This window comes from Schistocerca gregaria, chromosome 5 (genome assembly GCF_023897955.1).
Source record: "Schistocerca gregaria isolate iqSchGreg1 chromosome 5, iqSchGreg1.2, whole genome shotgun sequence".
Classification (NCBI taxonomy): Eukaryota; Metazoa; Arthropoda; class Insecta; order Orthoptera; family Acrididae; genus Schistocerca; species Schistocerca gregaria.
The window spans coordinates 167491257-167515146 of NC_064924.1; the positions used below are offsets into that span (position 1 = coordinate 167491257).

Consider the following 23890-nt stretch of genomic DNA (forward strand, 5'->3'; position numbering starts at 1 on the left):
ACTGACAGTTTAAATAATGAAAATATGTTTCCTTATGCGAAACTAATGATATCCGTTATCTATATTAATGTATTCCATATTTTCATTTTACGCAGCACGATTGAACCGCCAAGTTAAAAGATTACGTAAATCGATGCTTCAGATGGCCAATAGGACGTAGATAAAGTAGTTAACAATGTTATTAAAGTACAATTACTTTCGATTAGATCCTTACAGTCAAGAACGTAATGCGGCGTTAAGGAAAGCCGGAACGTAGCATAAAAAGCGCGTGATTGGAACAATTATACTCATTTCTGAATTTCATTATTTGTTTCGTACTTAGTCGCATTTTTCTTGTTTTTGCACTTTACTATCAACAAAGCACTAAATTTGTAAAGACGTAAAACATCCAATGAAATTACGACACAAGGAAGTGAGACGCAGAATGTATTTCACAAAAACTGTTACAATTACAAAACCCCACACTTAAGTGCTTTCTTGTAAGTACATTCGATTATCACCTAATTTTATTGGAGTCCACATTTTAAGTAACCGAGTGCACTGTAGTATAATAAATAATACCAACAAAACGTGGAATACAACATAATAAAATAAACAAATAATTCATAAATAAATAATAATATTAATATTAAGACAGATATGTTACTAAATAAATGGATACAATGAAGCAAATTCTCAAGAATTCCCCGCGTGACCTGATCCAAAGTTCAGTATTCGACTACAACAACTTGTTTTTGAGTCATCTATTTTCTGAGTGGTTTGATTCGGCACGCCGCGAATTCCTTTACTGTGCCAGCCTTTTAATCTTAGAGTAGTGACTGAACCTTCGTCCTCAATTATTTGCTGGACGTATTCCAGTCTCTGTCTTCCCCCACAGTTTTTACCCTCTACAGCTCTCTCCGGTACCCTCTATTCACTGATGTCTTAACAGATGTCCCATCATTCTGTCCCTTCTTCTTGTCAGCGTTTTCCATATATTCTTTTCCTCGCTGATCCTTACCTCACCAGTCCGTTCTCTTTTGTTCCGGTTTTCCCACAGTTACTGTTTCACCACCATACAAGGCTGCGCTCCAGCCGGCCGGTGTGTCCGAGCGATTCTAGGCGTTTCAGTCTGGAACCGTGCGACCATTACGGCCGCAGGTTCGAACCCTGCCTCGGGCATGGATGTGTGTGTTGTCCTCAGGTTAGTTAGGTTTATGCTGTAGGGGACTGATGACCTCAGATGTTAAGTCCCATAGTGCTCAGAGCCATTTGAACTTTTTTTTTTTTTTTTGCTCCAAACGTACATTCTCAGAAATATCTTCCACAAATTATTGCCCACCTTTGATACTAGTAGACTTGTCTTGGTCAACAATGCCTTTGTTGCCAGTGCTAGTCTGCTTAACATACTAGTGAAAACTTTGAGAGCAGTATTCGCTACTGGCAACGTAATGAACCACCATGTTTACTTTGCAAGCTCTATTATTAAGTTCACTTGTATTCTACATTGAGTGCTCGGAGATTCTCTTTACAAACTTCTAGGACTTATAGGACTTACAGAGGAGAGTGAGTACATAATATTTCGAACAGGATTTCATCTCCCGAAACGTACCGTTTCCGTTTTACGACGGTTTCAATTCAGATGTGTAACGAGTCCACGTCTGCTGAGGGAAAGAGTAAAGTCCCAGAACTACTTGTCCCGGCATGCAACAGTGTAGGCAGACGGTCACCTGATATCACCTAACGTCTGCGTCTCGTAGAGGCAGAAGAAGATCTGTTGGCACGAGTTATGGCTGCTGCACTAGAAACTGAAGAGACATCAGATGGAACGGAGAGAGTGTCCCAAAATATGCTTCGTAAGTACAATGTCTGTAACAACGTTGGTGGTCGCCATATCGAGCCGCTGTTGCAATGCACCAATAGAGACTGTAAGCACAGGATGCTGGGTTCTTTTTTGTTTTGGAATAATGTAAACACGTAATGTTTTTTATGTGTTAATACAAACAATTATGCTTTAGTTATAAATGAATATTTCATTATGCTTCCTTTCAAAGTGTTACCTAATAATTGTACTGCATGATGCCTAAAAACGCTCTAAGCACTATGGGACTTAACATCTGAGGTCATGAGCCCCCTAGACTTAGAACTACTTAAACCTAACTAACCTAAGGACATCACACACATCCATGCCCGAGGCAGGATTCAACCTGCGACCGTAGCAGCAGCGCGGTTCCGAACTGAAGTGCCTGGAACTTCTCGGTCACAGCGGCTGGCCGTGACGCCTAATTCAATTCCTCAAGCAGAAGTGGATGAGTTAAGTATGCGAATTGAAACCATCATGGAGCGGAAACGGTACGTTTCCGGACATGAGTTACTGTTCAAAATATTATGTATTCAGTCCCCACTTCAAGTAATAGAAGTTTGTAACGGGGATTTCTGAATAACCTGTATACAGTGCGTAACACTTTCCTGTTAAGTTAGTGGCCTTATATAACCGGTGGCCATATACAATTGACAGAAGAAGACACGGAAACTGGCCAGACTGTTTTTAAAAATGCAGACGAGTTCCGTAGTGCAGGGTGACGCAGCACACCCTGGTGGACACACAGCCGCCGTCTTCGACCCATCGGAGCCGTCTATATTTATCCCCAAACGTGTCGAAACATCTTAGCAAGCGTTCAGACCTGCAGCATAAGCAAGCGCGCGAGGCCGGGTGTTTGAAATCTTCCGTGGCGCCGTTGACACACACTAGACGGTGAGTGACCAGTCTCCATTTCGCCATCGCGCGCTGCGGGGATCGTTGCACTACGGACAGGTCCCTTCTGAAGCTTTCAACTGAAGCAGAGATTTTACGCCCTTTGGAATCCAACCAGTTGAACAGCAACACCGTGGAGACGTTAACCTTAAGAGGGGTAGGACGTCAAACGGGCAGGAGAGGCATCACAGGACATTTTAATTTCCAGTGTCTATACTTTTACAAACAAATTCATAAAACTTTGTCAGCATGACAAGTATTATTCAGAATTCACACTCATAGCAGTGGAAGTTCGAAAACATAACGAAATAATTTTTTTTTACATTCTAAATTTCATCATTTGTATCACTTACTGATTGAAGCATTTGTTGCTATAGGTACGCTTTTCTTCATAAGTAAGAGAGATGGTTCGATGAATTTTGCACAGCATACAAACCATACTTAAAGGTGTATGAAACTCTAGAATTTTCCAAATCTATTAAAAACTGTGGTAAAAATCGACGTAATTAACTACAAAATTTGTGTTTTTTCTAAACATGAAGTTTAAAATACAAAAGATCATTCGTTTTTTCATAAATTAAATATATTCTAGAGTTTCATACACCTGTAAGTATGGTACGTATGCTGTGCAAAATTTATCGAAGAATCTCTCTAGCTTATGAAGAAAAGTGTACCTATGGCAACAAATGCAGCCATTAGTAAGTGAAAAAATGATGAAATTTCACACGTAAAAAAATTTCTTTTGTTTTGTTTTCGAACTTCCACTGCAATAGGTGTGAATCCTCAATCCTTCCTGGTGATGCTGACAAAGTTTTATGAATTTATTAGTAAAACTATAGACACTGGAAATTAAAATGTCCTGTGATGCCTCTCCTGCCCCAAGTCGGCCCGTTTGACGTTCTACCACCCATAAGCTATACGATAATCATGTTCGCATTTGCGAACATGGCTAAACTTTGGCTAGGCTGTGCATTAGTGACAATGAAAATTTGTGCGGGCCCGAGAATCGAAACCGGATCTTCCCCTTGATCGCCAGACCGATCCAAACTTCTGCATCCCACCGCAAATGCGAATGCGATTATCGTGGAATTCTGCAACCATAGAACAAAATTAGTGGGTACGGACGAATGAAGGGTAACATAAAAATCATACTAGCGCAGACAAAGAGTGCATTCCTGGCCAAAAGTAATGTACTAGCGTCAAATACTGCCCTTAATTTTAAGAATAAATTTTTGAGCAAATTATGGAAGTGAATGACGAAATTTGGGAGATGAGAGAAGATAATAGAAGAGTTTTAAATGTGGTATTATAAAATGACGGTGGACGTTATGTGGACTGATAAGATAAGAACTGGGGACATTCTCCGCAGAATCGGCTATGACAGAAGTGTGTGTGGAAAACATTGACAAGAAGAAGGACAGGACAACAGGACATCTGCTAAGACATCAGACAACATCTTGCGCGGTGCTGGAGGACCTATATACAGGGTAAAAGCGGTAAGAGAATACAGAGATTGGAATACATCTAGCAAATAATTGAGGAACTTGGGTGCAAGTGCTACTCTGAATTGAAGAGGTTGGTATACGAGAAGAAGTCATAGTAGGCCGCATCAAAACCGAGGACTGGTCATCCCCCCCAACCCTCACCCCATTAGAAAGAGAGCAGCTAAGCATAACTTGGAAAAAGAGAACTGAAAGCGAAAACTTGAAGCGCGTAACAGTTGACTGGCTACATATAAATCAATTTATCGGTATGAAAGAGACGGATAGTTAAGTAATTTTTTGTTGTATCAAGGTTCTCGGGTGTCCAGCCGGATCCGATCGTCGAAGTTCCACGATATTTCGGCGAATAACCGTTCCGTCATAAGCAAGTGGTGAATACAGCACATTCGCTGGGAAAGCCTCAAATCACATAATTTTTTGTTCTTACCGAAAGTGTGTCTTACGTTATATCATAACTTTTATTGCTTGGCGACGCAAATTATAAGCAAAAAATACCTTTCGGTCGGAAACAGTCGGTCATAATGTTGACTGAGTGTTTGTATTAGAACTGTTGTTAATAAAAAGAGCGGTGAGTTCAACAGAAATATATTTCGTTGAGCAGGATCGTATCTGGGAGCGGGAGTTAAATACTGGTTCAGATGGCTCTGAGCACTATGGGACTCAACTGCTGTGGTCATCAGTCCCCTAGAACTTAGAACTACTTAAACCTAACTAACCTAAGGACATCACACACATCCATGCCCGAGGCAGGATTCGAACCTGCAACCGTAGCAGTCGCACGGTTCCGGACTGCGAACCTAGAACCGCGAGACCACCGCGGTCGGCAGTTAATACTAGTTGTCAGTGTTTGCAGCTGTTACTGAATAAACTGTGCTGCGAAAATAGTTTCTTACCTGAAAAACAAGGAAATAACAAGAGAAAAGGTAACATAGTAACATATTTGTATCTACTGCATAATGCATTTATTATATACATGAAAGCAAACGTGTATTAAAGCCACTGAAGATGCTTCATAAATAAAAGAAGCGAAGCGCGTATGACTAAAAGCAAACTCCCTTTCGTTTTAATTGAAAGGGCGGAACACATCTCCATGAATTTTCAACCAACTGAATAACAACGGAAAACGAAAAAAATGACAAATAAAATTAATTTACGTATTGAAATGTAGAGTTTAACGTTTGGAACTGCCTGGTTCATTAAGATATATGTTCGATTTGGTATCCAGATCACACTGTTACGCTGCTACAACCACTAGCGACTGGTTCGTGTGACTAAACAAAAACGTTTCAAAAGCTGTATTATTCTGTATACTGATGATGGGGAGTTTCGGAGGCGAGTAAATAACTGAGTCTCATTGTCTAAGCAAATCACACATAAGACGATGACGGTCACAATTTCGTAAAATAATATGTACGGTGCTAAAGAAAAATCGTGCATAAGCAAATAAATGTGACTCTAAATAGGAGATGCAACGCATTCATTCGATCACTCACCGCAAGACAGCACTAAGTGTATTGCCGGCAAGAAACGAAGACGCTACTGTAACGGATAGAGGTCACGTGACATCTTTTGTACTGCACAGTTTACTGCTTGGCAAACATATCGTTTTCCCGAGAGAAACGAGTTTTCCTTGTTGAACAGTATTTTGCCAGCCGTTCGTGCGTACACGTTGTAGATGCATTTTGTGGGAATTACTCAAATAGTCGTGCGGTAGCGTTCCCGCTTCCTGCGCACGGGTTCCCAAGTTCGATTCCCGGCGGGGTCAGGGATTTTCTCTGCCTCGTGATGACTGGGTGTTGTGTGATGTCCTTAGGTTAGTTAGGTTAAGTAGTTCTAAGTTCTAGGGCACTGATGACCATAGCTGTTAAGTCACATAGTGCTCAGAGCCATTTGAACCAATTACTCAAATGACGCAGTGCCGACCAACTCAACAATAACGAGATAAATTTTCGGGAACGCGGATCAGTTGAAAACAAGAAGAGAAAGAGGAGACCGGACACTTTCACGGACGCCAAACTGGCTGAGATATGTCGCACTGCCGTTCGCATTAAAAAAGTTTGAAAAGTTATCTTTCCAATCTCGGAAAGCGATGCAGAAGTTGAAATCTCATGCATATCGTTCTTGTGGTGTGCAGGAGTTGAAGAAGTCAGATACAAGAAAAAGTACTGGGCGTGCATTTGTTGACATCCATGGAATCACAGAACTGGACGGTTATTTCGTCACTGTCGACGCGTGGGTTCCCCTTAGTGGATGCGTCAATATTCAAAACACAAGAACTTGGTTAATCGAAAATCCAGATGCCTTTCAAGAGCACACGTTACACTGTTAGGAAGTTGGAGTATGGTGTGCCATATCGCGTCATCGAATAGTTGGCCGTATTTCCTTTGAAACTATATTACACAATGTCGTGCACCATGAGATCATTAAACAGCTTATTTCGCTTTTTGAGGCAGATGAATGTTACTGTTTGTTGCTGCATAACGGTACCACTTGTCACCCATCTAATAAAACAATTCCTTTCTCAAATGGTAGAGTCACCTCTTACAGGATTATGGCCCACCCTCACCCGATGGCCGATGGCCGGCCAGTGTTGCCGTGCGGTTCTAGTCTGGAACCGCGTGACCGCTACGGTCGCAGGTTCGAATTCTGCCTCGGGCATGGATGTGTGTGATGTCCTTAGGTTAGTTAGGTTTAAGTAGTTCTAAGTTCTAGGGGACTGATGACCTCAGATGTTAAGTCCCATAGTGCTCAGAGCCATTTGAGCCCCTCACCCGATGTAACGTCTCCAAACTCGAAGAGAGAAGGATGGAACTCAAGATTAATATAACAACGTACATTAACAACATGAGAGTCCGCGTACTCGTGAGAATGGCCTCAGATATGGTAAAACGATTTCGTACACGCGTCGCTCAACAAGGCAGGCATGGTTGCAAATGTTATAAACAACGTGTGTGAGGTTATGAAATAAAACGCTTATTAAAAAACACATACACTTGATTATTTTTTGATGTCCGCAAGTTTTCGATTATCCTGTGTAACTACAAATTTAACCCTGGCTTGGAAGTGAGAGTAGAGCTGGACACACTTCTTCAGACAGTTTTAAAAATGTAGCTGTGCCAATAATTGAACCAGGTTCGCGAATAAATTTCTTCTTGCGAATCATTGGTGCACTACGACACATAACTTCCCTCGCTGGTACTTCGCGTATTTCGACCCCGGGCGTGTGAGACTTTTCTCAACATCACGATATCTCTTGAAGGACGAAGTCAAGGAACCTTTCAACGTGGCGAGATACAGTCACGTTAAAATGGCTCTGAGCACTATGGGACTTAACTGCTGAGGTCATCGGTCCCCCAGAACTTAGAACTACTTACACCTAACCAACCTAAGGACATCACAAACGTCCATGCCCGAGGCAGGATTCGAACCTGCGACTAAAGCGGTCGCGCAGTTCCAGACTGTAGCGCCTAGAACCGCTCGGCCACTCCGGTCAGCCGCCTCAGAAGAGGCTCAAGGACCAGTTCAGCAAATGTGGGACAGATCGCCTCAGAAGAGGCTTCAACAGCATTACGGCTCCCGTCCCGACCAAATTAGTACATGCATGCAGGGTGCAACGTCATACTGATAAATGGGCCTTTGTAAAATTGAATCGGCATTGGAATCTCTGAAATAACATCACATATCCTCTCAACACATGAATTTTCATTTTCGTTTCTCCCCCCCCCCCCCCCCTCCCCCCGCCGCATTTTCGTCAGGCAATATACTCGTTTATGGCTTTGGAAACGCTCATGTGCGCCTACAGAATACGGAAACTTCGTGGATGTATAACATAAAGTAATGGTGATTTTTCTTAATTTAAATTATCTGAATATTAATGTAATCAAACTACTCGAGGCCCTATGCCTTACCGTCATCAGCTTTCACCTCACCGTTCCTCGAGCAATGAAACCCGCATTTTGCTCAGTCGACATTCTGCCTTCTACCAGCACAGCGATTGCGTCCTCCTGAGCTCTATCCTCGGTGAAATTTACGACAGAACCGGCTGTAGGGAATTAGAGGGAGAAATACGTCTCGAGACTGTCTTAAGTTGATTGGCGCACTAGTCAATGCGAGTTCTCAAGTAGATGAAACCACCACAAGCACTACAACTCACGTACCGAGGACAGCAGCGATAATTACTCAGCGCGCAACCGCGTCTTAACAACTGAATGTATCTGACATTGTCAGCATAGGAGAAAGCTATCGTAAGCAGTTAATCAAACATAAAGTTATATATATAGCACGCATCTTGTGGTCGTGCGGTAGCGTTCTTTCTTCCCACGTCCGGGTTCCCGGATTCGATTCACGGCGGGGTCAGGGATTTTGTCTGCCTCGTGATGGCTGGGTGTTGTGTGATGTCCTTAGGTTAGTTAGGTTTAAGCAGTTCTAAGTTCTAGGGGCCTGATGACCATAGATGTTAAGTCCCATAGTGATTTGAGCCATATATATATATATTAAAAACTTTCTATAAATTTTTTTAATATTTTCAGAAATTTTCTACTTACTGTCTCAGTCGCATTTAACATTAAACATTTTTACAAAGTGATGACCGCTTTCGGCACCTTAACAACATCTTCACATTTGACGCCACACAAACCTAAAGAAAAGTCGACGTAAGTAACAAAGGAAGCAGACATTTTTGCTGGCGTCCTCTTAAAAAGAATTCCCGGAACTAACAAGCCACAAAAATGCAATTGGCAGTGAGGAACACCCATTCATCTTATTTTAAATTTTCATGTAAAATCTGTTACATTCAGCCTAAAACGAACGCAAAGGTAAATATGTATTCAAAATTAGTGAGAATAAGAAATTAATTATTTAGAAGAAAGATTGCTTTGTCGAATGTACGACAATATCTGTGATATTGAATGAAACATGAAACTTGTACAGCGTCGTATTTTTTTTTTTTTTCAGTGAAACGCCTACGTAATTCTTTTCGTTACAGTCACTAACTGCCAACAGAGATTTGCCAACGAAAAAGAAGCGGAAGAAAGAAATGTTTGCTTTTAGTTAACAAAGGGTAAAAGTAGTATGATTAGTGAAAATAGTAAAATATTCGCAGTGAAAAGTACCATGTAAGCTGCACTTGAAGTCAAAAGTAAACCATAAAACCTATATACAACTTCGTCACGCTGCGTAGCTTGGCCAAACAGTGAAGATGTACGTACTCTGGGTGACAGATCATCCTCACGTATCCATCGTCACAGAAATACTGAATGTTGTGTTTGCATGTAAATGACAAGTTAACGATTACAGAAAGTGCCGGTAGTTGACGTTTGTTAAGCGATAAGTGGCAGAAACATTTTTTTTCCTTTCCTTATTTTTTCAAACAGAAAATAATTAAATTAAAATTATGTAAAGGAACAGTGAGAATTAACAAATAATACTAAATTGCATTACAAAATTTGCCACTGAAAAAGTCTATCAATTTCGAGTGAATAAAATATAGAAGCAAAAAGTGCTGTAGTTTACTGCACGACATAATACATCATGATTCATTGTTTCATTAGCAAAACCACATACATGAATAAATTTATTCGTCAGCACAGACTGGATGAATGATAGCTGTTGACCGATGACCAAGCAGTTTGGTCCCCCCCCCCCCCCCCCCCCCCCCCTCGCACCCCCTTCACCATAAATCAACCAACTAATCAACCAACCAATGAAAGATGAGAACATGGCGTTCTGTCAAAGATCTATAATTATAGTATTTCTATTTTCTTCCGTTTATTACTACAGATTTTTAGTAAGTTATTTTTTGTTGACCTCATTTTTTGCTCAATCTCCATTTACACAGTTTTTCTTTTTAATTCTGCAAACATTTATACAGTCGATTTTGAGAACTATTTACATTTCTGTGAAAAGCTAGTTTTTCTCCTGAACTGTGTCGTATAGCGATATAATTTTCGGAGTATCTTCAGTATGGATTCTGTCTGGAAAATAGGCAGCGAATAGAGGTAGTAGTAAACAAATAACAAATTGAAACGTCATGTTTGACGCTGAACTTTTACCGCATGAACAACGAACATTTAGTAAGCGACAGAATATATTACTTTCATTACTTTTTGAAGGGGATGACAGGGAGCAAAAGTTTATTAAGGGTTTGAAATTCTGTATAAGTTTAAAATTATGTACTCGTATAAAGTTTCTTCGAATCCTCTGACAGCTCTAATTATCAAACGGTGGATGAATATAATCTGCGTGATATGTGCTCCGTGTGTATGCTACCTCAAGACATACACATAGTTTCTAACTTTAAAGCTTGACTTATTGTGCTAAACAATTAAGGTCAGATTGTGTGCCTGAGCAGTCATGAGGGATGACTGCTACGGTGAGGACCCAGGTCCCATTCCCAGCACTGCCAGGCATTTTTCCTTGGTGGTAGTCCTCTGTCTCGTAATGCCAAATGAGGAGCTACATGACTGAGCAGTAACGGCTTAGGTCATTAAAACTGATAACGGCTGGGAGCATCCACGCCCCACCATAGCGCGTTCAATAGCGCTAATGGAAAAGGATGAGACGGCGGTCGGCCCGTACCGACGGGCCCGCCAGGACCTTCTGAGGGAATTCAGTTTAATAAGAAATTCAGTGAGGCTTTTTGCGGATGATGCTGTAGTATATCGAGATGCTGTAACAATGGAAATTCTACTGAAATTCAGGAGGATCTGCAACAAATTGACGCATGGTGCAGGGAATGGCATTTGAATCTGAATATAGACAACTGTAATTTGCTGCGAATACATAGAAAGAAAGAGCCTTTATCATTTAGTTACAATATGGCAAGTCAGCAACTGGAAGAAGTTAATTCCATAAATTAAATGGGAATAGGCATTAGGAGTGATCTAAAATGGAATGACCATATAAAATTAATCGTCAGTAAGCAGATGCCAGACTGAGATTCATTGGAAGAATCCTAAGAAAATGCAGTCCGAAAATAAAGGAAGTAGGTTAGAGTACACTTGTTCGCCCACTGCTTGAATACTGCTCACTGGTGTGGGATCCGTACCGGATAGGATTGATAGAAGAGATAGAGAAGATCTAACGGAGACCAGCAAGATTCGTTACAGGATCATTTAGTAATCGCGAAAGCGTTACGTAGATGATAGATAAATTCCAGTGGAAGACCGCGTGACCGCTACGGTCGCAGGTTCGAATCCTGCCTCGGGCATGGGTGTGTGTAATGTCCTTAGGTTAGTTAGGTTTAATTAGTTCTGAGTTCTAGGAGACTGATGACCTCAGAAGTTAAGTCGCATAGTGGTCAGAGCCATTTGAACCATTTTTTTTTTCCAGTGGAAGACTCTGCAAGAGAGAAGCTCAGTAGCTCGGTACTGGCTTTTGCTGAAGTTTCGAAAACATACCATCACCGAGGAGTCGAGCACTATATTGCTCCCTCCTACGTATATCTCGCGAAGAGACCATGGGGATAAAATCAGAGAGATAAAAGCCCACACAGAGGCATACCGACAATCTTTCTTTCTACGAGCAATACGAGACTAGTATAGAAGGGAGACATGATAGAGGTACTCAAGGTACCCTCCGCCACACACCATCAGGTGGATTGCGGAGTACAGATGCAGATGTAGACGTAGATATACCTCTTAACGAGTAGATTATGACAGCTTATTAAATTCGGTGTCTTGTTAAATGCAATATTGGATATTGAATTTTTGTTGCCCCTGTAAGATAGGCAATAAGCGACCGGCCACTCAGACTGAAAGTTCGTAACAGGTGAAGACTGGCAACTGGCCTCGGAGGTGCCACCGAGTTGATGCACCGAGACGGCACAGCTGGATAAGGGTTTGGCAGGAGAGAGGGGGAGGGTGTTTGGGGGAGGAGCGGCGGCGGCGGAGTCTGCGCCGTGCCGTGGTCGCGAATCAAGGTCCTGGCCGTGGCCGCCACACAGGTGTGCCGCCTCTGTGCCAGTGCCGAGTGCGCAATCAATACGCACAACTGCCATTGATGCCGCCGTCCCTACTCTACTGCTCCGCTGCCCACAGTCTCCGAAGCGTCCTGCCTTCCGAGCCGCCCTGCAGATAAGTTTACGCGAGAAGTGCGGCTTTACCCTACACAGTGAACGTGTACTGTAAGAAGCAAAAGGAAGAAGAACTTGAGCTTAAAGTACGGCCGAAGACGAGGTCTCGTAAGAAAGCTGCGCGAACTCTGACTCAACAAGGAAATCAGCTGCCCTCTTCAAAGTAACAATCCCGTCATTCGCCTTGAACGATGTACACTGCTGGCCATTAAAATTGCTACACCACGAAGATGACGTGCTACAGACGCGAAATTTAACCGACAGGAAGTGGATGCTGTGATATGCAAATGATTAGCTTTTCAGAGCATTCACGCAAGGTTGGCGCCGGTGGCGACACCTACAACGTACTGACATGAGGAAAGTTTCCAACCGATTTCTCATACCCAAACAGCAGTTGACCAGCGTTGCCTGGTGAAATGTTGTTGTGATGCCTCGTGTAAGGAGGAGAAATGCGTACCATCACGTTTCCAACTTTGATAAAGGTCGGATTGTTGCCTATCGCGATAGCGGTTTATCGTATCGCGACATTGGTCGAGATCCAATGACTGTTAGCAGAATATGGAATCGGTGGGTTCAGGGGGGTAATAGGGAACGCCGTGCTGGATCCCAACGGCCTCGTACCACTAGCGGTCTAGATGACAGGCATCTTATCCGCATGGCTGTAACGGATCGTGCAGCCACGTCTCGATCCCTGAGTCAACAGATGGGGACGTTTGCAAGATAACAAACATCTGCACGAAGAGTTCGACGGCGTTTGCAGCAGCATGGACTATCAGCTCGGAGATCATGCTGCGGTTACCCTTGACGCTGCACCACAGACAGGAGCGCCTGCGATGGTATACTCAGCGACGAACCTGGGTGCACGAATGGCAAAACGTCATTTTTTCGGATGAATCCAGGTTCTGTTTACAGCATCGTGATGGTAGCATCCGTGTTTGGCGACATCGCGGTGAAGGCACATTGGAAGCGTGTATTCGTCATCGCCAAACTGGGGTATCATCCGGCGTGATGGTATGGGGTGCCACTGGTTACACGTCTCGGTCACCTCTTGTTCGCATTGACGGCACTTTGAACAGTGGACGTTACATTTCAGATGTGTTACGACCCGATGCTCTACCCTTCATTCCATCCCTGCGGAACCCTAGATTCCAGCAGGATAATGCACGACCGCATGTTGCAGGTCCTGTACGGGCCTTTCTGGATACACAATATGTTGGACTGCTGCCCTGGCCAGCACATGCTCCAGATGTGAAAACGTCTGATCAATCGCGCCCGAGCACCTGTCTCGTCGCAATACGCCAGTCACTACTCTTGATGAACTGTGGTATCGTGTTGAAGCTGCATGGGCGGCTGTACCTGTACACGCCATCCCAGCTGTGTTTGACTCAATGCCCAGGCGTATCAAGGCCAGTAATTGATCAGAGGTGGTTGTTCTGGGTACTGATTTCTCAAGATCTATGCACCCAAATTGCATGTAAATGTAATCACATATCAGTTCTAGTATAGTATATTTGTCCAATGAATACCCGTTTATCATCTGCATTTCTTCTTGGTGTAGGAATTTTAATGGCCAGTAGTGCACATGCACCAAGTAGAAACAGTTAATTCAGTAAGGAACGTAGAATCTGAATTAGGGCAGCGAGTAGAAACAGTTAATTCAGGGAAAGCACGTAGAATCTGAATTGGGGCAACCACACAAAAAGATCTGAACCCGCAACTCCGTAAAACGAATAGAGCTAGAAACACTTTAGCTGAGGATGCTGTGTCACTGCGATATACCCTCATGATGGCAGAGGCACCTCGAGAGACACTGTACCTTGAACACCTCTACGTCCCTGTTCCTCGTTACTGTAACTGTATTTCGGATCATTCGCCCGTTGCTGCAACAGCCGCCCCTCCGTAAACAACACCGTGGAGGCGTTATTAGAGGCAGCGGCAGGGTGGGCCGCGGTTAGGGACGCGTCTGTGATGTGTGATTGCCGCCGACTGCCTCTGGGGACGCGCACCTTAATTGAAGTTCCGTCGGCGAGGGAAATCCTGGCGCCCTTTTAATTCACGCTGCGAGCTGCGCGGCTGTTGCCGTTAGATTTGCTTAGCTCTCGCAGTAGAACGCATCAGGTGGATAGCAATTTTCCGCGCGCTCTTCTGGCGAGGTTTCAGTGCTCACAACACTTGCGATTGAGTCAGATTTTTCATTCTACCTGGAAATGATTTTGTGTTCCGTATGGCGATCAGTATCGGCGAATTAACTTGTGACTTTCAGAACTCGGGAACGATGACTAGGTTACAGCACAGACGTGTTCTTATAGATTCACGCACCATAGGTGAGCAACACACTAACAGACTCCACACGGCAGATTAACGACCGTTGGTCTGATTGTGGCTTTAAGGATTCTCCACAATTGCACGGTTAGGCAAATGCTGAGCGGGTCCCCAATCTCTCATTACGAAAAAAAAATTGAGATACATACACTCCTGGAAATTGAAATAAGAACACCGTGAATTCATTGTCCCAGGAAGGGGAAACTTTATTGACACATTCCTGGGGTCAGATACATCACATGATCACAATGACAGAACCACAGGCACATAGACACAGGCAACAGAGCATGCACAATGTCGGCACTAGTACAGTGTATATCCACCTTTCGCAGCAATGCAGGCTGCTATTCTCCCATGGAGACGATCGTAGAGATGCTGGATTTAGTCCTGTGGAACCGATTGCCATGCCATTTCCACCTGGCGCCTCAGTTGGACCAGCGTTCGTGCTGGACGTGCACACCGCGTGAGACGACGCTTCATCCAGTCCCAAACATGCTCAATGGGGGACAGATCCGGAGATCTTGCTGGCCAGGGTAGTTGACTTACACCTTCTAGAGCACGTTGGGTGGCACGGAATACATGCGGACGTGCATTGTCCTGTTGGAACAGCAAGTTCCCTTGCCGGTCTAGGAATGGTAGAACGATGGGTTCGATGACGGTTTGGATGTACCGTGCACTATTCAGTGTCCCCTCGACGATCACCAGAGGTATACGGCGAGTGTAGGAGATCGCTCCCCACACCATGATGCCGGGTGTTGGCCCTGTGTGCCTCGGTCGTATGCAGTCCTGATTGTGGCGCTCACCTGCACGGCGCCAAACACGCATACGACCATCATTGGCACCAAGGCAGAAGCGACTCTCATCGCTGAAGACGACATGTCTCCATTCCACCCTCCATTCACGCCTGTCGCGACACCACTGGAGGCGGGCTGCACGATGTTGGGGCGTGAGTGGAAGACGGCCTAACGGTGTGCGGGACCGTAGCCCAGCTTCATGGAGACGGTTGCGAATGGTCCTCGCCGATACCCCAGGAGCAACAGTGTCCCTAATTTGCTGGGAAGTGGCGGTGCGGTCCCCTACGGCACTGCGTAGGATCCTACGGTCTTGGCGTGCATCCGTGCGTCGCTGCGGTCCGGTCCCAGGTCGACGGGCACGTGCACCTTCCGCCGACCGCTGGCGACAACATCGATGTACTGTGGAGACCTCACGCCCCACATGTTGAGCAATTCGGCGGTACGTCCACCCGGCCTCCCGCATGCCCACTATACGCCCTCGCTCAAAGTCCGTCAACTGCACATACGGTTCACGTCCACGCTGTCGCGGCATGCTACCAGTGTTAAAGACTGCGATGGAGCTCCGTATGCCACGGCAAACTGGCTAACACTGACGGCGGCGGTGCACAAATGCTGCGCAGCTAGCGCCATTCGACGGCCAACACCGCGGTTCCTGGTGTGTCCGCTGTGCCGTGCGTGTGATCGTTGCTTGTACAGCCCTCTCGCAGTGTCCGGAGGAAGTATGGTGGGTCTGACACCCCGGTGTCAATGTGTTCTTTTTTCCATTTCCAGGAGTGTATTTGAGGTGCGGCAATAAAGTAATGAGACTGATTTTCTTTGCAAGATGTGGCAACCCTGCAGGCTTGCGTAGGCACAATATCTTTGACCTTGGTCTATAAGCTGCTTCTAGTCCAAGTGGCACATCGATGCAACTGCTCCATCCTGAGTTGTGCTGTAATAAGTCACACGTGTTTGTATTTTTCGTTGGCATATAATGTTTAGTGAAGGCAGAATGAATGTTGAAGATGAAGACCGCTGTGGACGACCATAAACCTCACGGACGGATATCAACTTGGCCACGGTGCGTGAACTCGTACGATCTGATCTAAGATTATCCGTGAAAATGATTGCAGAAGAACTGAACATCAATCGAGAAACGGTTCGCCTAATAATAACTGAATATCTTGGTATGAGAAAGATTTGTGCGAAAATGGTCCCCAAACTCTCACACCACAACAGCGAGAACCACGGAAAAATGTGGCAGCCGATCTGTTAGAGCAAACGGAAATCAGTCCAGAATTGTTGAGCCATGTTATCACTAGTGATGAAAGTTGGTTTTTTCAGTACGATCCAGAGACAAAACGAAAGAGTTCGCAATGGTGCTCAAAGGCATCACCCAGACCAAAAAAAAGCTCGCATTTCAAAGTCAAAAGTGAAATTCATGCTTGTGTGCTTCTTTGATTCCAAGGGAATTGTTCATAAAAAGTGGGTGCCTCCTGGACAAACAGTTAACCAATATTACTACAAATAAATTTTAGAAAGACTTCGTAAAAGAGTTCTTCGTGTCTGTGGTGACATTGCTGATAATTGGATTCTGTATCATAATAATGCGCCATCCAATACTCGTATTGCTCTGTCAGTGCAGCAATTTTTAACCTCAAAACAAATTTCAGTACTACCACAGCCACCTTATCCACCAGATATCGCTCCGTCTGACTTTTTTCTATTTCCAAGAGTCAAAACGGCAGTCAAGGGACACCATTTTCAAACAACACAAGATGTCCAAAAAGCTGTGACTAGGGTCTTGGAGGATATTGCAGAAGATGAGTTCCAGAAATGTTACCATCAGTGGCAGAAACTCTGGTAAAAGTGTGTGCAATCAGAAGGGAACTACTTTGAAGGAGACAGCACTAAATTTGACTAAAACGGTAAGCAATTTTTTTTTCACATCAGTCTCGTTACTTTATCGTCGCATCTCGTTTGCAGAATGAAGCGTCCAATGAAAATTTGTACCAAGGCCAGCATTCGAACTTGGGTTTCCTGGTCACTAGGCAGATGCGCTAACCACTACGCCACCCTGGCACAGTGCCTTTGGATAACTGCAAGGGCTACCCTGGCATGCTTCCCTCCTCAATTCAAATTCCCATTCACGCCTCAGCCAGAGATGTACACACGGTGCTTTTAACCTTCCCATGCTTGCCTGTCAGCTAAGCAGGCAAGCTGCCGCACATTATCAGCAGAACGGATAGGCTGCTTTATTCCCATGCAAGCCAAGATGTGCCCAACCCAACCAGGTTACAGGAGTGTTCCAATTGTGGTAGGCTACGTAGCAGCTGATTCTGCACCCTTTGATTGTAGTGTTACGAGTAGGGTTCGAAAGTTGAGGACACTACCCTAGTATCACTAGGCTCAACGAAATACACGTACATTTTGTGACATTGTAGGCCAACAAATATGGATTTTATTTCTTCTTTTTTTCCTTGTCTGCGTATTTCGGACTTATTTCTTTCTATCGATAAGAACATCTTTCTCTGCAACTTCATCCTCTTTAGGCTAGTGCTGGCTATTCTTAATTCGAACTATTATGTTTTCTGTAATGATGTGAATAATCTGTGAAAGTCGAGGTCCTTGCACTTTAGAATCTGAAGATGTCTACTATCCTTCAATATCAACTAATTTAAGGTTTTGAAAGTCTAGTTTCTGTAACTTTAGTGCGTTCCAGCCAAATATGACCGCAGTTATACCAATTTTAATTCCTTTTGCCGGGATGTGTATTGCGGGTTCGCTGAATTCATTCTAAGTGGCCAAAATAGTTCATTCTAACTTCCCAACATGCGTTTTAGCAAACACAAAGTTCGTTTTTCATTTTGTTCGTACTATGTTGCATACCATCAGAATGTGGTTTTTAATGTCCACTCAGTCTTATTTTTTTCCTGTTTCAATCAATTTTTGTTCTAAATTTAATAAGCCTTTATGCTGCTAAATGGCTTCCAGTACGTAGCACACATTTCCACGCACTCGCCAGCCACGAAGTCTTTGTCCTCTTTCAAAATGTTTGTAGAGTGAGGACAGTTCAAATGGCTCTGAGCCCTGTGGGACTTAACATCTGAGGTCATCAGTCCCCCAGAACTTAGAACTACTTAAACCTAACCATCCTAAGGACATCACACCCATCCATGACCGAGGCAGGGTTCGTAATTGCGACCGTAGCGGTCGCGCGGTTCCAGACTGAAGCGCCTAGAACCACTCGGCCACAGCGGCCGTTAATAGAGTGGGAAACTGCTGGTAAAATTTATATGTCTTAACAAACTCGAGGTTTCCGAATGAGTGCTTAGTACCTTTTTATACAATTTGAACTGCTAAAGATCTGTCGATTGAATTGAAGCTGTCTCATAAACACGGGACGACTTTTCCTCTGCTGGACTTGCGCTCCGTTTCTTGACTGGTATATATTCCTCTGTTCTTAATTTCTCCTGTGCTGTGTCTTCTGAACAAGACACAGCCAGGGCAAAAGCACCACAGGCGCAAAGATGCGAGCTGGTGCCTGTGCCATAGAGACTCGTCACTTTCGCGAGTTCCACCAGCGCCATGGGCGGCGCTGAGGATGAAGATATCGACTTCGCCTCGGCCAATTGCCGGTCGAGTACAATCCGCCAATTACCGGACGAAAATGGACAGAAGCCTACTCGGGTGACAGAAGAGCAGCACTCAGACTCACTAGGTTATAGGTCATCGTCCAGGGCTGACTTACACAGGGAAAGTCGTTTAGTAAACTCTTAGAAGTGAACGGTCAGTTGTATACTGCATTTGCTATGTGCTGTGAAGTTTACTTACAATTATTTGCACTTAGCCACTGAGGGCCTTTATGTGTTATATTACAGGCACTTTTATGCACATTTCATTATTCGAGAAGTCACAAAGATAAGTAAACCATTTTAACCCGTTTTTGTGACTTTGTTACCAATTTGTTGGAGTGTTGTAGAATCTTCGTTCTCGTATCCTGTTACCTGACCCTGGGGCATAGCTCTGTAATAGTGGGAGGGAGGAATTGTCTTAGCGGTGTACTGCACCAGAAGCTGTTTCACGGCCTCCACAGCAGTCGCGACGAGGCCTTTACAAAATTGGCGACGAAGGTTTACAAAATTCTCAGTCTTCTTTAAGTTTGGTTTGTTAATTTTGCTGCTCCCACCGTTATGATGGATGACCTACAGTGAAACATCTCACGCAAACACGTACCTAGCTGTTCTGTAATCACGTTGAAGTGATAGCGCAACCTGTTGCCTGGTGCAGCAGGCTGAAGCTGGCCGGCTTGCAGAAACCCAAACTTGCCTGCTTTAACCGCTGTGCGTCAGTACGCATGTACTCCTAGTGTCTCCGTTGCGGCACGTTGAGCTGCTTGAATGGTTGCGATGGAGACAGGGGCAGGCAGGCTGTAAGTAGAATTTGTACACCTGTGGCTTCAGCCCACTTTGTTTTGCCCCCTAAACACAATCAGCATTGCAGAGGCTCTCTAACTGCATAGGAATAGCATGTGAGCACAGAACGAAACGGCGGTCCTATATGAAACCCAGGCATAGGTGCCTTAATCAAACGAAACTATATGATTCCAGGGACCTTTTCAAGTCTCAAACACCTACCATGTATACATGCAGACTGAAGCGACTAACGTAAATTTGCACCAAGCCCAAGATTCGAACATAGCTCTCTTGCTCACTAGGCAGATGGAAGCGTATACCGTAGTTTCATTTAATGAAAGCACCTATGCGTGTGTTTCAGGCAGGATCATCCATTTTATTCAGTTCAAAGATGTTTTCCAATACAATCTGCAATGTTGTTCAAGTTTGGGGGAGGGGGGACAGGGAAAATACTAATTGGACTGAGGAATTTGGATTGAGGAGGGAGCCACGCTTCGCTAGTCCGTGTGGTTGTGCAAAGCCACTGGGCCACAGTGGCATAGTGGTTAGTACCTCTGCCTACTGAGAAGTAGACTCAGATTCGAATTCCTGCCTTGGTACAAATTTTCATTGGTAGCTTCAGTCTTTATACAGGGTGTTACAAAAAGGTACGGCCAAACTTTCAGGAAACATTCCTCACACACAAATAAAAAAAGATGTTATGTGGACATGTGTCCGGAAACGCTTTATTTCCATGTTAGAGCTCATTTTAGTTTCGTCAGTATGTACTGTACTTCCTCGATTCACCGCCAGTTGGCCCAATTGAAGGAAGGTAACGTTGACTTCAGTGCTTGTGTTGACATGCAACTCATTGCTCTACAGTACTAGCATCAAGCACATCAGTACGTAGCATCAACAGGTTGGTGTTCATCACGAGAGTGGTTTTGCTTACAAATGCGGAGTTGGCAGATGCACATTTGATGTATGGATTAGCACGGGGCAATAGCCGTGGCGCGATACGTTTGTATCGAGACAGATTTCCAGAACGAAGGTGTCCCGACAGGAAGACGTTCGAAGCAATTGATCGGCGTCTTAGGGAGCACGGAACATTCCAGCCTATGACTCGCGACTGGGGAGGACATAGAACGACGAGGACACATGCAATGGACGAGGCAATTCTTCGTGCAGTTGACGATAACCCTAATGTCAGCGTCAGAGAAGTTGCTACTTTACAAGGTAACGTTGACCACGTCACTGTATGGAGAGTACAGCGGGCGAACCAGTTGCTTTCGTACCATGTACAGCGTGTGCAGGCACTATCAGCAGCTGATTGGCCTCCACGGGTACACTTCTGCGAATGGTTCATCCAACAATGTGTCAATCCTCATTTCAGTGCAAATGTTCTCTTTACGGATGAGACTTCATTCCAACGTGATGAAATTGTAAATTTTCACAATCAACATGTGTGGGCTGACGAGAATCCGCAGGCAATTGTGCAATCACGTCATCAACACAGATTTTCTGTGAACGTTTGGGCAGGCATTGTTGGTGATGTCTTGATTGGGCCCCATGTTCTTCCACCTACGCTCAATGGTGCACGTTATCATGAGTTCATACGGGATACTCTGCCTGTGCTGCTGGAACATGTGCCTTTACAAGTACGACACAACATGTGGTTCATGCACGATGGAGCTCCTGCACATTTCAGTCGAAGTGTTCGTACGCTTCTCAACAACAGATTCGGTGACCGATGGATTGGTAGAGGCAGACCAATTCCATGGCCTGCACCCTCTCCTGACATCAACCCACTTGATTTTCATTCATGGGGACATTTGAAAGGTCTTGTCTACGCAACCCCGGTACCAAATGTAGAGACTCTTCGTGCTCGTATTGTGGACGGCTGTGATACAATACACCATTCTACAGGGCTGCATCAGCGCATCAGGGATTCCATGCGACGCTGGGTGGATGCATGTATCCTCGCTAACGGAGGACATTTTTAACATTTCCTGTAACAAAGTGTTTGAAGCCACGCTAGTACGTTCTGTTGCTGTGTGTTTCCATTCCATGATTAATGTGATTTGAAGAGAAGTAATAAAATGAGATCTAACATGTCCACATAACATATTTTCTTTATTTGTGTGTGGGTAATGTTTCCTGAAAGTTTGGCCGTACCTTTTTGTAACACACTGTATACGAGGGTTGGAACTTAAATACTAACAACTATTTATTCACAACCGTTACAAAAGAGGTACATGTTTGCCCCTGTTACTGTCCTTCAAAGTAATCACCAGCATCGTGCAGGACCCAATGCCAGCGATGTGGAAGGCGTAGTATACCGTTAGCAGAGCCTGTTCTGTCAATGGTGCCATCAGTGAGTGCAAAGCCATGTATCCTAAACTTCGATAAATCGTTTCAGGCAAACGCCGGAATGTTTCCTTTGAAATGGCACGACCGAATTCCTTCCCAATCCTTCCATAATCCGAGCTTGTGCTCCGTCTCTAATGACCTCGTTGTCGACGGGACGTTAAACACTCATCTCCATCTCCTCCTTCTCCTCCTCCTCCACTGATCAGAAAGGAGTGCAGCATTCAGTTGGTTTACTTTTGAAAGGCTCCCAGAAGAATCTAAAATATTCTGTGATGAACACTAAGTATTAAAATCTATGTTGAAAGGTTTCCTTGTGCTACACGCCTTCTATTCTGTACAGGAGTTCCTCGCACTATTTGAAAACCGTAGTCCGTAAAGTGTTACTCATTCATATAATCGCACAATTTTTTCGTGGTGTTTTATTAATTCTTTTGTTTGAAAATTTTCTGATAAGCGCTCTGTAAACTATGTATTGACTCGTTCCATGACCGAGTAGCAATTATGAGTGTACCCATCCACGTATGTAATGACACAATATGTCTAATATAATGCATCTACTCAGATCTGAAAATTGTGATCACTGACCGAAATTAATGTGTCTGTCTATGTGACAGGAAACGATGTGGAAAGCATGGTGGGGACCATAATTTTTCGTGGTGGTGGTGGTGCACAGGGGTGGGAGACTGCCATCTTCTGTTGGTACTGTAAAGTGACTTTGTGTTAAATCAAGTGCATCCGTTCGTTTGCCTACTGCTCTCCACAGACGTGTTGTGTCCTCAGTAAGGCAGGTATGTGTAGTAGGGTTGCCAGGTGAAGGGCTTATTTCAATAGTGGTACAAGTCCATTACCTCCACTTTTCTGCCTATAATGCTTCTGACATTAATGGTCTAAACAAACAGGTTTATCTCTAGCAAGAAGCCGTATGCTTGAATATTTCTGGTATTTCAGCTGCAGATTTTTCAGCGCTCATGTAACTTTTGCACTCTGTATCTCAGAATGAACAAAAATGAACTTGTACCACTATTGAAATAAACCCTTCAGGTGTCCAGGCGTCAGCCGGACATGTCCGGCTGTTTACGGTCGTGTCCAGCCAAATTCACACAAGTCCGGCCTATTTGGCGTTTTTTAGGCTTTTTAGTGATGAGTCAAGGAACGCACAACTAAGGCACCTTCCGAGCTAATGACACAAACGCGAGGAATAAGCAATAAGGAGAAATAAGGATATATGGATAAACTAGTCAATGTTATTCTAATGTCTGTGCGCCATATTTTGCTTCGTACTGTGAACGAGCCTGACACCCAATGTCACAACCACGCTAACGTACTGAGCGAGCCAGGCAAAGTAGAAGGCGGCGATTAGTCGATGGCCATCCGCCATGTCGCCATCAAAAGGGGACAGCATATTTCAGATCACAGCAAAATAAAGAGTTTTATTGGGAATTATTAAAATTACCTGAATATTAGTTTGCAATTCTAGGCCATAGGACCAATGTTGAAAAGGTGTTCTCTTTTATAAACGCCCAGTGGACAAGGAACGCAATAAATTGCAAACCGACATAATCAAATAGATAATGTTGTTGTGTAGATTAAAATTATACTGTCAGGAGTTCCATGAAATGATTTCCAAGAAACATAACGTCCTTGATAAAGATGGTTCAAATGAGAAATATTAATACTTAACTACAGATTATTGTTAGTTCTTTATAAGTCTAATTAAACAAAGT

At 44.1% G+C, this 23890-nt stretch overlaps 1 protein-coding gene across 1 annotated transcript in view; it reads right to left on the reverse strand.

Annotated features, from left to right (window-relative positions):
* LOC126272251 (monocarboxylate transporter 9) overlaps positions 1-23890 on the reverse strand; it is a 627258-nt gene that overhangs the window by 181678 nt on the left and 421690 nt on the right. The window lies entirely within an intron of this gene.